At 41.1% G+C, this 16,700-nt stretch overlaps 1 protein-coding gene across 1 annotated transcript in view; it reads left to right on the top strand.

The window, feature by feature from the left end:
• The window catches only part of STK3 (serine/threonine kinase 3), a 488,063-nt gene that overhangs the window by 41,276 nt on the left and 430,087 nt on the right, over positions 1–16,700 (top strand).

Raw genomic sequence — 16,700 nt, 5'->3', positions numbered from 1 at the left:
AAACTCATCCAAAGGAGAAAAAAAATTCCAGAATGGTTCACTGATTTTGTGATTAAAGATGCTAAGCATAAATAGGATGTAGCATAGTATTCATATTATTTATGATATTCATATTTATGATAATGCTAAGTGAAAAAATATAATATAAAATTATAGGCCAGGTGCGGTGGCTCATGCCTGTTATCCCAGCACTTTAGGAAGCCGAGGCAGGCGGATCACTTGAGGCCAGGAGTTTGAGACTAGCTTGGCCAACATGCTGAAATCCTGTCTCTACTAAAAATACAAAAATTAGCTTGGTGTCATGGCGTGCACCTGTAATCCCAGCACAGGGAGGCTGAGGCAGGAGAATTACTTGAACCCAGTGGGGGGAGGTTGCAGTGAGCCAAGATTGCACCACTGCACTCCAGCCTGGGTGACAGAGCAAGACCCTGTAAAAAAAAAAAAAAGAAAGAAAAAAGAATATAAAACTATAACAATCTTTAAAAAAAAAAACACGTGGGAAAACAGCAGGAGAAAATATACAAAAAACTATGTGTAATGTATACATATATCAAAATATCACATTGTATACTGTAAATATACACAATTTTTGTCACTTATACCTCACTAAAGCTGGGGAGGGGAAACTATATATGTGTGACTGAATGTGGGGTGATTTCATATTATTCTACATTTTGTGCTTGTGGTAATGTTAAATTAGACTTCTTAAAAAAATGTTTTTAAAAAGCAGACTGGAGGCTGGGCATGGTGGCTCACGCCTGTAATCTCAGCACTTTGGGAAGCCGAGGCAGGCAGATCACTTGAGGTCAGGAGTTTGAGATCAGCCGGCTGGCCAACGTGGTGAAACCCTGTCTCTACTAAAAAAACAAAAATTAGCCGGGTGTGGTGGCAGGCGCCTGTAATCTCACCTACTCAGGAGGCTGAGGCAGGAGAATCACTTGAACCTGGGAGGTGGAGGGTGCAGTGAGCCAAGATCGCACCACTGCACTCCAGCCTGGGCGACAGAGGGAGACCTTGTCTCAAAAATAAATAAATAAATAGCAGACTGGAAATCAAGGAAACCAGTTTGTGGCCAGCAGGCCCTTTTGCGACTTCAGTATTTCATGTATAAATTTATATTACTAGCCAAGAGTTATTAAGCAATCACTATGTTCCAGGCATGTTTACAATAAAACAAAATGGAAATCTCCCTACAGTTTTCTAAGGGAGGTATTATTATAGCTATTCTATAAATGAGGAAATGAAGTCTCAGAGAGGATGAATAGGAAAGGCAGTAAGGAGCTTCAGACCTGGCTTTAAATTTTGGCTTCCCTCCTACATGTTAACTGGCTATGGGAAGGTTACTATCTCAGAGACTCAATAATTTCTACCTCCTAGGGTTCTCATAAAGAGTAAATGTGATTATGCATATCATGCCCTTGGCACAGAATAAAGTACAGTTATCCCTCAGCATCCATGGGAAATTGGTCCCAGTACTCCCCATGGATACTAAAATCCAAGGATGCTCAAGTCCCTGATATAAAATGTTGTCATATTTGTATTTAACCTATGCATATCTTCCCATACTTTAAATCATCTCTAGATTACTTGTAATACCCAATATACTATAAATGCTATATAAATCACTGTTACTAATATAATGTGTTGTTTAGGGAATCACAACAAGAAATAAAGTCTGTACATATTCAGTATAGATACAATTTTTTCCCAGATATTTTTGATCTGAGGTTGGTTGAATCCAGATATTGGAACCCATGGATAAGAAGGGCCTACTGTGCTTAATATTAAGCACTTTGAAAAAAATTTTGCAAACCGGGGAAGGCAAAATAGGAATTCAATCCTAGGGCTGTATGAAAGCCAAGTCTAGGCTCCTTTCCCCATGAGGTGCTGCCTGGGTGATCCTATGGCATCTTCTGTGCTATCTTCCAGGTGTAACAGTAATGATCCTGACATTCTTAAATCTGCTTTTGAAATATAGTTAAAAACATAGTGCCATATTTTGTTTCTTTCTATTTATAAAAGTGTATCCGTTGCCAAAGGCCTTGGATTCAAGGGTCAGCCCCTGATTTCTCTGCTTAAGTGAGATGTGTGGGCTAGCACACTCCAACCCATTCTGGAAAGCACGCTTGTGTCTGGATCCTAGGAGAGGGGACTGGGGACTGGTCCACAGGCTGGAGATTTTGTTACTGGCTGTGGCTGAACACGTACCAGGCAGGCTGTGTTTGAATTAGCTACATGTCAGAAGGTTATAAAACACTTTTACTCCCTGTGTCCTCTTAAAAATATTTCTTTCATTTTAAATACTGGAGGAAGATTACATTATGTTTAAGATCTCTGGATCCCAAAAAGTCTTTAGGGGAGTTGGTTTTCTGCCATTTGTGTAGTTAGCCTCTTCTCTAGGTCTTCTTTCTGTATGCGTTTCTACTGTGCAGAAAGATTAAATTACTGCTAAGTAAATAATGTAATCTTTCATTCATGCTGCACATTTCTTAATGCTCTTTATGATGATTGTCAGTATTTGGTTAATTCTCATAAAACATTTTAGAGAGAGAAAAGAGTTTATGGAGCTGAAGGTTATGCCACACCTGCAGCCCCTTTTTCTGAGAATGGTGACCCAAATCAGTTATTCCCTACATAAAGTGACTCGACTATTCCCTGAGTGAAACTGACCCTGTCGTTTTGGCCCTAGCTGATTAGACCAGGGTGTCCTAGCCAAAGACAATCATGGGAGGCCAAGTATGCAGGAGGTTAAAAGCCTCAACAGAGTTTGTTGTGAAACTCTGCCTGACTGACAGAGTCTGTTTGACGGGAATAAATTGACGATGCTTTCACACAGAGAAGGGTAGTCACACTCCGTGGCAGGAAATGTTGTGCCAGTTCTCCATAAGGTCCGGCATCGGGCCATGGCTGGAAGTCCAGGAACCCAGAGTACAGCTAGGGACAGGGAGGATGAACTCCACTCCCACAGACAACCTGGTAATCTGAGTGCTTCTTCTCCTAGCAAACCTGAAGAACATCCCTAATATTGACCCTCAGAAATAATATAATCAAGTTCCTTCTTACAGATGAGGAAAACCGAGGCCCAGAAGATAAAAGGACCACATGACTAGTTAGCAGTGCTCCTGGGGGAGAAGAGCTCTGATTTCTTGATTCCTAAAGTAGTTATTCAAGCTGTAGGGCTGTCTCGTGTTTTGATATGGTGTGGTGATCATATAAACATGCTTTAGAAGACACAAATTAATAATTGTCTTAACATTTATTCATTATGTATGCATTTATTTAATACCTGCTATGTGGCTACAGCTGAGCCAAAAATCCAGGGGAAAGAAGAGAAAATACAGGCCTTAGCCTCCAGTCATTTATAATTGAACTGAGGAATCACACACATCAAACTCTTTTATAATTAAGTGCCAATGTGAATCCATAAAATGATGGAATAAGGGCTGTATTTACTGCAGAGGATAAAAAGACATTTTTGTTTTGTTTTGTTTTGTTTGAGATGGAGTCTTGCTCTGTCTCCCAGGCTGGAGTGCAGTGGCACGATCTCGGCTCACTGTAAGCTCTGCCTCCCGGGTTCACGCCATTCTCCTGCCTCAGCCTCCAGAGTAGCTGGGACTACAGGCGCCCGCCACCACGCCCAGCTAATTTTTTTTTGTATTTTTAGTAGAGACGGGGTTTCACCGTGTTAGCCAGGATGGTCTCGATCTCCTGACTTTGTGATCCACCCACCTCGGCCTCCCAAAGTGCTGGGATTACAGGCGTGAGCCACCACGCCCGGCCAAAAAGACATTTCTTTTGCATATTAAATAATAGGATTGATGGTGGTTGACCAATGTGATGCATGGAAACAAACTGTGGAGCTACCAAACTCAGAGGAAAGCGAGACTGATGGATTGGGATCGATTGGTCATGCCTGCTATGTGGATGCTGGGAGTGTGTGTTCCACATTGTTTCAGGTTTCTAGTGGAGGTGGATCCGTTTTGCATAGACACAGACATGGACACACAACTTTTCTTATTTCTTTATTTCTCTTTTTCTATTGTTTTCTTTATTTTTTTATTTTATTTTTGAGACAGGGTCTCTGTCGCCCAGGCTGAAGAGCAGTGACACTATCAGAGGTCACTGCAGCCTCCACCTATTGGGCTCAAGCTATCCTCCCACCTCAGCCTCCCGAGTAGCTGAGATTACAGGCATGAGTGACCACACCCAGCTAATTTTTGTATTTTTTTGTAGAGACGGGGTTTCACCATGTTGCCCAGGCTGGTCTCAAACTCCTGACCTCAAGTGATCCAACAGCCTCTGCCTCCCAAAGTGCTGGGATTACAGGCATGAGCCATTGCACCTGGCCCACACATTTCTGATGCAAGTAATAACTCAGGCAAAGACTTGAGTGTGTATGTTTGAAGGGTAGTGGGGAGGCTGGACTTGGTCAAATCAAGAATGTGGGCAGATAACAGAGGCAGGTAATAGAATGACAAGTGGAAATTTTTAATTTTACCCTATGACAAGGCTGCTGTTTGTGAAACTATGTGAAATGAAGTCACCAGTTGAACTCTACCACTCCTCAGGAAGAGGGTGTGTTGGGACGTGAAGTAGGAATGGGGTTGAGGAGGGGATGAGATTCTGGGTGTCCCTCACTTCTACAGCACAGCACTAGTTTGTCTATTTAATACATTGTGACTTTGTATAATAACCTTTTTTGCTTTTGAACAAACAGTTTTTTGCTTTCATAAAGCAAGCTTGAAAATCACTGCTTTAAGCAATGGAGGGTCTCTGGAGAATTTTCTCTCATGAATTTGATGCTTTAGGAAGATTAATAGGGTACTAGTTTGTAGATTGGATATGAGAGGGATGTTAGGGTACTGTTGCAATTTTCAAGTGTAAGGAGACAAAGCTCTGTTTTAGGATGAAGGCAGTTGTACCAGGGCAGAGATGATTAATAAAGAACTATTTCAGGGGCAGGGCTAGGGAGGGAGAAGTAGTCCCCATCCAAGGATATAAATAATTTAAAATGAAATCATGCTTATCTCAGAAATTTGAACTCTATCAAATTAATTTATCATCTAGGCTATAAATCTTATGAGGGTAGAGAATTATGCCTGTCTTATTTATCTGGTGCCTGGGACATAGTAGTATTCAATAAATATTTGTTCCCTAAACAAATAAACAAAAATCAGATGTAACCATTAGGATAATTTCTGCTGCAAGTAGAAGCCTTGACCTCAAATTGGCTTGAACAATAAGGATATTTATCGTTTCACATACCTGAAAGATGAGAGGTAGAGTAGGTTCCAGGATCAACACAATCAGCAGCTAAGTGATCATCAAGGACCCAGGTTCTCTCCCCCTCTCCACTCAGCACCCTTGGCATTCGCTTCATCTTGAGGCTGATGCTTCTCATGTTGGAGGATGGCTGCCTGTTGCCATCAAGCCATATGCTTCTTTGTTTAAGGACAGCAGCATAGAAAGGAAAACCTTTCCCCTAAACAGATTATGCATCCTTACTTCCCATTCCCATTCTCACCCAGTAATCAGTCAAAAGAATGCCTTGTCCTGATTGGCCAAGCTCAAATCCAGTCTAACCCTGGAGCTGGGACTAGAACCACTTCCTCTTCATACTGGAGGAGGGAGTGTTAGATACATGGACAAAATTTTAGTCTAGTAAAAAGAAATAAGGGCGATGGGTGCTGAGTTGTGTACATTTGTCAGTCAGTGTGTGGTTTGAGGACCAGCGGCCTCAACATCACCTTGGGCCTTGTTAGAGATGTGAAATCTTAGGGTTTACCTCAGGCCCATCAAACCAGAGTCTGTTTTAACAAGAGTCCCCAGGTAACTCATATGGAAATAACAGTTGAGAAACGTTGCACCATACCATACACTTTAATCCCTTTGTGGCTCTTTACCTGGCACAGGGAGCAGATAAACATCTGTGTCTTCTTTCAGACTCAGGCGTGGAGAATGATCTTCAGTGCTATTGCTCCTGAGTTCCCATGCCATTTTGTTCCCAATTCTATTATTTATATTTATCCCATTGCATCATAGTTAGTTACTTAAAATATCTAGAATCCCCAAGCACCTCACTTAGTACTTGGTACTAAAAGGTACTCAGTGAGTTCCTATCCATTCATTCATTTATTCAACAGATTTTTATTGAACACTTTTGCTACCTGGTGCCATTCTAGATTCTGGGGACACAGCAGTGAACAAAGCAGTCAAAGACCTCTACTTCACAGAGTGTAAATTCCAATCAGAGGAGTAAGGTATTTTAAGTTACATTATTTGTTATATTAAGTATATACTTGTAGAGTGAATGAATTAATTCAACAAATATTTATTGAACACTTACTGTATGTTGGGCACTGTTAGAAGCACAGGGATGATATCTGTGAACAGAAGTCTCTGTCTTCAGTGGTGCTTACATTCTAGTAGGATTTGGGGACAGAATGAGAAATAATAAGTAGATAGGTAAATTATGTAGCATACTAGAAAACAATAAATGCTAGGAACAAACAGAGCACTTTAAGGGAGAATCAAGAATGCTGGGGCCATAGAGATGAAATTTTAAATGGAGTAGTCAAGATGGCCCTCATTGATGAGGTGACACTTTATGTTCTAGTGGGAGGAGTGAGTTTTCTGACACGTGACTAGTAGAATAATGATGTACTGGAAAAAGTTAGGATGTTGCAGCTGTGGCTCGGATTTTTTTTGGAGGAAGGTAAGATAACAAGGTAGTTTGGGCTTGTTGAATTGAAGTGATTGATGAACTATCCAAAGGAAAATGTCCTATAGACAATAAAATACGTGGGGGTGAATTCTGTTTATGAGGTCAAGGTGGATGTATTAGATTTAGGCATCATCAGGATGTAGAATTGGTTCACCAAGGAAAGAAGAGAGAGGAAAAAAATTGGGGGCTCATGTCTGAGGCTTAGAAAATACCCCTTATCATGGGATAGAAGGAAGAAGATATTTTTGTATTGCCCAGAAACATCACTGGGTGATTGATTGAGGTCAGTAGTATAACAAACAAATAAACAAACCAGCGAACACATTTTACATCTTATCCTTCCACTATACTGATTATAGACAAAAGAGTATACTTGGGGAGGAAAATACATGAAGCATGGGCTGCTGAAACTTTAATACTTTTCCAAAAGGCTGTGATAAGCAAAAAATTATTCATAACCATCTGTGACTAGATAAGTTTGGTCAAATTGGCCAGGGTGACACAGACTGTCCAGTCCACTCTGCCTTGTTCTTGCAGCTTCTCCATGGCATCAGTCATTTAGCCAGCTGTGGGTGGAGCCACAGGCCAAGTGCGGGTACTTCACTGTCCAACCCATGCAGAGGAAACAACCTTTCTTGGTGGTAACCTTGGGGATGAAATCAGGGACAGAACTCAAGCTTTGGTTGCTTTTTTTTTAAGTTCTTTTTCCTTTCTCTTTTCTTTCCTTTCCTTTCCTTTCCTTTCCTTTCCTTTCTTTTCCTTTCCTTTCTTTCCTTTCTTTCCTCCCTCCCTCCCTCTCTCTTTCTCTCTGTCTTTCTCTTTGTCCTTTCTTTTTCTTTCTTTCCTTCTTTCTTTCCTTTCTTTCCTTTCTTTCTTTCTTTCTTTCTTTCTTTCTTTCTTTCTTTCTTTCTTTCTTTCTTTCTTTCTCTTTCTTCACAAGTCTTGCTCTGTCACCCAGGCTGAAGTACAGTGGTGCAATCTTGCCTCACTGCAACCTCCACTTCCTCGGTTCAGGCAATTCTCCTGCCTCAGCCTCCTGAGTAGCTGGGACTACAGGCACGCACCACCATGCCTGGTTAATTTTTGTATTTTTAGTAGGGATAGGGGTTCATCATTTTGGCCAGGCTGGTCTCGAACTCCTGACCTCAAGTGATCCACCCACCTTGGCCTCCCAAAGTGCTGAGATTACAGGCATGAGCCACCGTGCCCAGCCGCTATTTCCTTTTATCCAGAAAGGACCCCTATCTAAGCAATCCCAATAGTACCTGTTCTTACCTTCCTTCTCAGTGCCTTTCTTTCTTGGCTAACCATTGCCTTTATACTGTCCCCTGGTTTTCTAGAGCCAATTCTGCCTTTATTTCATTAACCCTCTCAAATATATTCTTAGAGAGCTGTAGTAAGAAAAATCACGCTGAAGTGTGAATTGCCAACGTTGTTAATAAAAGATAAGACATTTACTGGAATTCACTTGTTCATTTAGTCAACAAATATTTATTGAGTGATTACTATGAGACAAGTATTTGCTAGGTCCTGGAAATAAAGTAGTGAATAAGTAACAGTTCTGGCATTTGTGAAATACATAGTCCTAATTCGGAAAGAATTAGAGTCAGATGGATAAAGCTTATATAGTAAGAAAGTGCTAAAGTAGGGATAAATTTATGGTCATGCGGTCTTTGGGAACAAAGGTAGGAAAGGGGAGAGTGTTCCAAGCAAAGGGGACGATGTGTACAAAGGCCTGGAAGGAAAAATAAGGGACTAAGAAAAGATGAGTGCACTGACGGGGAGGCAGTGGCATAGGAGAGCCCACAGTGGTCAGCAATAGCCAGAGCATAAGGCCTTGTAAACCCCATTAAAGAATCCGGACTTCATTCTGAGGGCCTTGAGGACCCAGCTAATGGTTTTAATCTGGGGACTGTCATAATCAGATCTGCATCTTAGAACGATCACATTTGTTGCAGTTGCAGTGTGGAGAAAAAATTGGAGGCACACAGACAGGTCAGGAGGTAACCACAGTCATCCTGGCAGGAGTCGATGGTGACCTGAACTATGTACTGTCAGAGGGAATGAAGATAAAGGTACAGAGTCAAGAGCTAGGAAGGAGGAATTCATGATTGATTGAATGGGGTCCGAGAAGGAGAGAGAGGAGTCAAGGACGATTCCTAAGTCTCTGACTGGGATGGAAATACTCCCTAATGGTAGAAATGCAGGCATCCGTGACCTGGGTCTATAGCATAGATATTTTTTTGGGTGGAGTGCGTGCTTGTCACACTTAAAATCACATTATGCAAACAGCTGCCTACCCCAAATATTTACCTTTGAGGATGGCTCTGGCACTCATTTTTACTTACTGGCATAGGGAGGTCTTTTGTCATGCTAGGACTGGGAGTGTTTGTGGCCTGAGTACTTTCAGAGTCTAGTGAAGGACCACAGAGTATTTCCTAGAATTATTCAGGGTATTGGCAGTTTTCACCTAAATAGATGATGACTTGAGTCCAACCCCCGGCCCTCACATCATGAAGTTTCACTTTTATGCAATCTCTTTTCCCTCTAGATCCCATTCTTCCAGCCTCCTGTTTATAGTGGAAGCACTTGACAGCTGGAAGCCTTAACAGTGTGACATACCGAATTGAATCAGCTTTCTTTTACTACTGTTTATATCTGAGCACTGTGTGTCTCTCTCTCTCTCTCTCTCTCACACACACACACACACGCACACACACACAGTTTTATTTAAAGTCTGCACAACTTACAAAACTTTTAACAAAACCCTAGGCAACCTAAATTGCAATCCCTGCTATGTACATATCGAGAGTGCTATACCATAGATATTTAAATGTTATACATCTAAAAGAATCTACCTAGAAATCATGAATTATCATTAAATATGTTTTATAAAAGTTCTCATAATTTATAATGTAACAAAGGATGGTTAATGTTGCACATAAAGGGTGTTGGAGCCACAAATGAGAATACTTGACAAAGCAATGAGATTTAAAAAGAAAATAAGTGCACCTGGTCTGCCTTAAATGCTTTTTAAAAGACTCTTTCAGGAAATTTCCTGCAAGTGAATTAAGTCTCTGTTTCTCCCGGGGCTGCCAGCACTTTCTTTGGCCAATACAACAGCTGCACCATGCGGTGCTGAGCTGCAAAAGGCACAGCACGTGGCTGTGGTCACTGCCCCAGCCCTGGCAGACTGACCTTCAGAGGCTCTTAGCTGGCACGTTTAACTGTTAGGAGGCCAGATTTTTCACTTGTGCAACAATGTATAAGCCATTTGCTTTCAGCAGTTCCTGTTAACTGAGTAGAAGGCATTTGTAAGTCGGACAGCATGACCATCTTTCAAATTAGGCCTCTTAGTTACTGGCATTGATAACCATGCTCAAGGCTAAGACGATAAAATCATATCGTTCTTCAATTCAAGGACAAACACAATGCCAAGCTGACTGGTGTTTTAGAAGATGTATCTTTACCAAGATAATGGTTTATCAGTACATCTGTGCTTTCAGATAATGGATTGTCATGAACTCTGGCCTAAACTCCTAAAGGGTTTCATGTCTCTGGAATTAGAAAAAGATATAGTTTTATAGGTGTTTTCTTTTCTTCTTCAAGGGATTCTTGTTGCTGAATTATGTGTTCTACCAAGGCCTGTGGTGGAAGAGGGTAGGTTTGTGAATTAGAAAGGTCCAGTGAAAACTTCTATTTATGTGACCCCTGGTGGCTAGTGGGGGTGATTGGTAAGCCTAGACAATTTTTCTTAAAGGCTAATTTCCTTCTAATAACAGAGTAGCAGATTGATGCCTGGGTCTGGTTGGTGTTTCCTGAGATTCTAGTGTTGCTTGCTGTCACACACACAAGGTACATAAAAAAGTAAATAAATGGGTCTACATTCATTAATGTATCCTCCAGATATTGTAATTAAAGGCTGTTGTGGCTGTCGGCTACCCCATTTTGACTGCCTGTCTTAGGCTACAAAGACGTGAACGAAAGCGAGGGTAGGAATTCCTGGGTTGGGGATTATAGTTTTACCAATGCAGAGAAAATGTAGAAGGCTGTGGAGAAATTGGGATGAATCAGAATCATGTTGGCTTCCTTGTTCCTTGCCAAGCCCAGGTGTCCCATTTTACTCCAGCAAGGGCCAGAGCACTGGAGTGGAAGCCAGGACAACTGGGTACTTTGTCCCAGCACAACCATGGACTCACTGGGAGATTGCACAAATTGATTCCCTCTAAGCCTACATTTCCTCAGTGGGAAAATGAAAATGCTGGACCAGGCAGTGCCAGTTTCTGGATCTTCCGGAACTAGAGGCTTTGCCTTTTAATCTTCCCCACACTGCTAGAGATGGCTGGGGTCTTCTCCTTAGAGATACTGCTAGTTCAAAGCTTGCAGAAATCAGTAACCGTGTGCCTTCTTTCTTGATAGATTTGGAATTGACCATGTAGATAATCTCTGTCAGCCGTTCTTAAAGTGTAATCCAGAACCGGTGGAACTTGTTAGAAATGCATATTCTTCAGACCCCCTCCAAATCGGCTGAATCTGAGATTGTGGAGGTGCGGTTCAGCAATCTGTATTTTAACAAGCCCTGAATTCAGGTGATTCTGATGCATGCTAATATTTGAGACTGCTGATCTAAATGAAGTATAATGCATTCGTTGAGGGTAAAAAAACATTGGACTCTTGTTCTATTATACCTTGCTGATCTTGGTCACAGTTGGTATTTTTATCTTTTAAAACATGCCCAAGGACACTGGAGATAAGATGAAATTTGAAATGAGCTGAGTCAACTCTGTATGTCAAAAGGTTGTCACATTTAAACATTTCTGCTTTTCTGGTGGGGGACAATTACAGAGTGGTTTAAAATATAGCCCCAGGCCTGAGCAAAGAGAACTTTGGGAAATGTAGTTTATTTATTTATTATAGGAGTGCTTTGCAGGGGAGGGAGGTTTCTGGGAACTGTCTCCCTGGAGAGGTATGAAGTTTTCCAGGGCACCCTAGACTTGGCTGAAAGAGAGCCATTTCTGCCGTTGCTGGCAGCAGCTCTCTGTAAAAGCCCATGCATTTTATCTTCGCGTGTTTGTTTGTTCTGCCTGTTGAACACTGGCTCTCATACCATCTTGTTCTGTAATTCAAAACTGACTTTTTAATTAGGTCTGAAAAGGAATGGTTCCCAGGCAATTCCTTTACAAAACTGGTAAGGACAGTTGCATTTGCTTTGACTTGTTTTCATGTAATTTGTCTGAGAGGGCTGCAGGGTCGTTCTGTTTTAAGTTATATTGGGCTGGCCTCTCTCCTGTGTTTGTAGTGGGAGGGGAGGAGGGCTGAATTCTGCTCTTGGGAACTTTGTGGGGATGAGGAGAAGATCCTGGCAGACTTTTCTCTTTCATTTTTAGACAGTAAACTGAATTGGTTCATGTGTTTAAGTCCACCTGGCTCAAGTTTAGCTGTTTGGCCAGAGGAAAAGGCTTAACCAGCTAAATTACAGGGGCCATGGGGCCTGCCGAGAGAGCAGACTGGAAATGGTGACTGGTGTGCTAGTTCAAAATTTCCCTTTTCAGGTTCTATCTAACATAGACTGGAGACATTCTAGTTAGTTTGCATACTTGAAAACTGGGTTTCTAACCTAACTTCTCAGTAGAGAAAATTATTGCATTTTTGAATTCCTTTTTGCTTCAACATCTGGATGTTGGAAATCAGGAGGCCTGGAAATCAAGGATGCCGTTGCTACCAGAGCAACCCCACTTTGTTTTGGTGGTTTACACTTTTATTTAAGATTTACTTTGGAGAAAATGTTCCACTGCTTTACAAAGTTTGAAAACCATTGATTTAGACTGGGGGTGTCCAGCCCAACCTTGGCCCTATAAATCAGGTTTGTCTACTCCCTTCTAGTCCACAGAGCAAGCCTCAGGCACCGGAGGCCCTGAGACCACTCTTCCTCAGCCACTGTGCTATTTGATTTTTCCCAATAGCTCGGACTTTATTTATTTATTTATTTATTTATTTATTTTTTTTACTTTATTTATTTTAAGATTTTTTATTTTTGAGACAGAGTCTCACTCTGTCACCCAGGCTGGAGGGCAGTGGTGCGATCTCGGCTCACTGCATCCTCCGCCTCCCAGGTTCAAGTGATTCTCCTGCCTCAGCGTCCTGAGTAGCTGGGATTACAGGCACGCACCATCATGCCCGGATAATTTTTGTATTTTTAGCAGAGATAGGGTTTCACCATGTTGGCCAGGCTGTCCTCGAACTCCTGACCTCAAGTGATTCACTCACCTTGGCCTCCCAGAATGCTGGGATTATAGGTGTGAGCCACTGTGCCTGACCCCCAATAGTTCAGACTTTAGATCCACCTCTAGCCCCACATTCAGCCATCCCTCTGCTTCCCCCCAGCATGTGAATACTTACTTGGGTCTCCAACTGTCTGGCATCTTGTCACATTGCTAAGCACCTGCTTCAGAGACAGAAAGGCCAGCGAATGTCTCGAGCCATATGTTCTCCATAGCTGCTTGGCTTTGTGGTACTTTGTCCAGGCCTACATAACAGGTCTTCTTAGTGGCGTTGTCCAGAACGGAGTCATCCCTGCTGACTGCTCCTTGCTCTGGGGTCATCTCTACTACTACAGTTTCACAGAAACCTACTATAAGTAGTTATCTCATGTACATCTATTTTCCAGTTTCTATATTTTTACAGTCATCTCAATTTCTGTGGTCTCATACTGGGGTGTGTGTGTGTGGTTGTATACTTTTATGTTTATAATCTTTTCTTTACTCCATTTAGTGGGATTTCAGAAGTAAATGAAGGCAAACATATATGCTGAATATTGTTTTACTAGAAATAACTTATATTGCATAACATAAGTTTTTATTCTGAAGCCATTATAGATTCATAGAAAGTTGCAAAAATACAGATTGAGTATTAATTATCCAAAATGCTTAGGACCAGAAGTGTTTTGGATTTCGGATTTTTTCGGATTTTTTCAGATTTTGGAATATTTGCATTATACTTACCAGTTGAGCATCCCTAGACAAAAAATCGAACTCCAAAATGATTCAATGAGTATTTTCTTTGAGCATCATTTCAGCACTCAGAAAATTTCAGATTTTGATTCGGGGGGAAAATGGATGGTTGTTTCTGTACTGAACACGGACAGACTTTTTTTGGTCATTATTCCCTAAACAATACACTATAACAATTATTACATGGCATTTGCATTGTATTAGGTATTATAAGTAACCAAAAGATGATTTTTTTTTCTTTTTTTGAGGTGGAGTCTCACTCTGTTGCCCAGGCTGGAGTGCAATGGTATGATCTTGGCTCACTGCAACCTCCGCCTCCTGGTTCAAGCGATTCTCCTGCCTCAGCCTCCCAAGTAGCTGGGATTACAGGCACACACCACCATACCCGGCTAATCTTTGTATTTTTAGTAGAGATGGGGTTTCACCATGTTGGCCAGGCTGGTCTCAAATTGCTGACCTCAGGTAATCCACCCACCTTGGCCTCCCAAAGTGCTGGGATTACAGATATGAGCCACTGTGCCTGGCCCAAAAGATTATTTTAAGTATTCAGGAGGATGTGTGTAGGTTATATGCAAGTACTCCACCATTATGTATAAGGACTTAAGCATTTGCGGATTTGAGGGTGTCCTGGAACCAATCTCCTAGGGATAATGAGAAATGACTGTTTCTCTCTTTTTCTGGGCACAATATTTTTAAAGTTTTTACATTATAAAAGTAGTATAACGATGTTGAAATATCTAAAGAAAAAGTTAATACGTATTTCTTTACTCCCAGGGCAACCACTTGTAACAGTTAGCATGGGTGTGTCCTCATTTCATTCCATATTATCCTAATATTTCATGTAAATAATTGGCCTAACTCATCCCTTACTGATGAGCATTTATATTGCTTAAATTGTTTTCCTCTTGTAAATACATTGCATTGAACATTTGTTTCAATAAATTTCAGATTTTGAGCATTTCAGATTTCAGGTTTTCAGATTAGTGTTGCTCAACCTGTCATGTGGAGGTTTCATGTATACTTCACCCAGATTCCACCAATGCCAAAATCTTACCCAACTCTAGTACGGGATCAGAATTAGGAAGTTGACATTGGTACAATTGACAGATCTTATTCAGATTTCACCAATCTTAGATGTAGTTGTGTGTGTGTATGTGTACATAGTTCTGTGCAATTTTATCTAGTGTAGACATGGGTAACCACCACTACAATCAAGATACAGGACTGTTCTACCATAAAGATTCATTATACTGCTACCTTATAGTCATGCCTTTCCCCCTCTTCTCACTCCCAACCTCTGGAAATCACTAATCTGTTCTCTATGTCTATCATTTGGTCATTTTAAGAATGTTATATAAGTGGAATCATACAATGTGTATTTGATATTGGCTTTTTTCCCACTTAGCATAATTCCCTTGAGATCCATTGGAGGTGTTGTGCGTTATCAGTCACTTGTTCCTTTTTACTGCTGAGTTGTATTCCACGATATAGGTGTTCCACAGTCTAACCATTCACCCAACTGAAGGACACTTGAAATGTTTCCAATTTTTGGCTGTTACAAATAAATGCAATGCTTTTCTATTAAATAAAAACTGAAATCAGCCTGCTGCAGTGGCTCGCACCTGTAATCCCAGCACTTTGGGAGGCCGAGGCGGGCAGATCACCTGAGGTCGGGAGTTTGAGACCAGCCTGACCAACACGGAGAAACCCCGTCTCCACTAAAAATACAAAAAATTAGCCGGACCTGGTGGCGCATGCCTGTAATCCCAGCTACTCGGGAGGCTGAGGCAGGAGAATCGCTTGAACCTGGGAGGCGGAGGTTGCTGTGAGCCGAGATCACGCCATTTCACTCCAGCCTGGGCAACAAGAACGAAACTCCGTCTCAAACAAAACAAAACAAAACAAAACAAAACCAAAAACCTAAATCATAAAACTCTAAGAAATACCACGAATGTTGAATTTGACACCATCTTTGCACTTTTAAGAGAGGGTAAAGTTTGGCTTCCACATCGCTAGTCATTGGCAAGTCCTTGGTCTGAAGCCTCCTTTATTCACCGTGAAACATAAACTGTGCCCTCTTGAAATCAGTGCACATCTGTGCTGGGGCAAGGAGGCAGGCCTGGTCTTGGTTCAGTTAATTACCCATTGATTTTATACTCCTGGTAAGACCAGACTCTGGTATGTTATGAGAAGTTTGTTCAAGTCCCTAAGGCCATTCTCCATAATAATGTGGCCAGTTACAATGAGTTATAGGTGATTTGGCTAACACATTCCTCATTGTTAACAGGGTAGTTCATTTGTTTTAGATTTATTTAATCTATTTTACAACACCATGCCCAACCACACGGGGAACCTGGAAGATGGTATTGCAGTGTTCTTTGAGTTTTTAGGCAAAAACAATTCTCTTAACAATGGTTCCCAGCGTCATAAAATGTTTTAAAGGAATTTATTCATTTGTTTAATAAATATTCACTGAGGACATAATATGTGCTAAACACTGTTTTAGATACTGGGAATATAATGGTGACCAAAGCAACCTGACATGATTACTCCCCTCATGAAGCTTATATTCTAATGGGGGAGACAAATTAATCAAATCACAAGGAGAAATCTGAAGTTACAATTGGGATACATTCTATACAGGAGAGGTGCTATTAAATTGTATAATGACCTGATTATGTCCCAAAAGCCCTACCTCCTAATGCTGTCATCTTGGGGGTTCGCATTTCAACATATTGATTTTAAGTGGACATAAGCATTTAGTCCATTGCAATCCTGAACCAGGAAAATAAAATTAATAGGACAGTTGACAAAATTTAAATAAGGTCTGTAGGTTAAGCTATTGTATTGTTAATTCCTTAGTCTTGATAAATTATGCTTATGTACCAAGTTGCATTTGGGGAATCTGGGAATTCTTCATACCATATTTACAATTTTGTAAAAAGTCTGAGATTACCTCCAAATGG

This window comes from Symphalangus syndactylus, chromosome 7 (genome assembly GCF_028878055.3).
Source record: "Symphalangus syndactylus isolate Jambi chromosome 7, NHGRI_mSymSyn1-v2.1_pri, whole genome shotgun sequence".
Taxonomy (NCBI): Eukaryota; Metazoa; Chordata; class Mammalia; order Primates; family Hylobatidae; genus Symphalangus; species Symphalangus syndactylus.
Note: the sequence above shows the minus strand (reverse complement) of the source record. Positions and strands in the feature narration are given on the sequence as shown.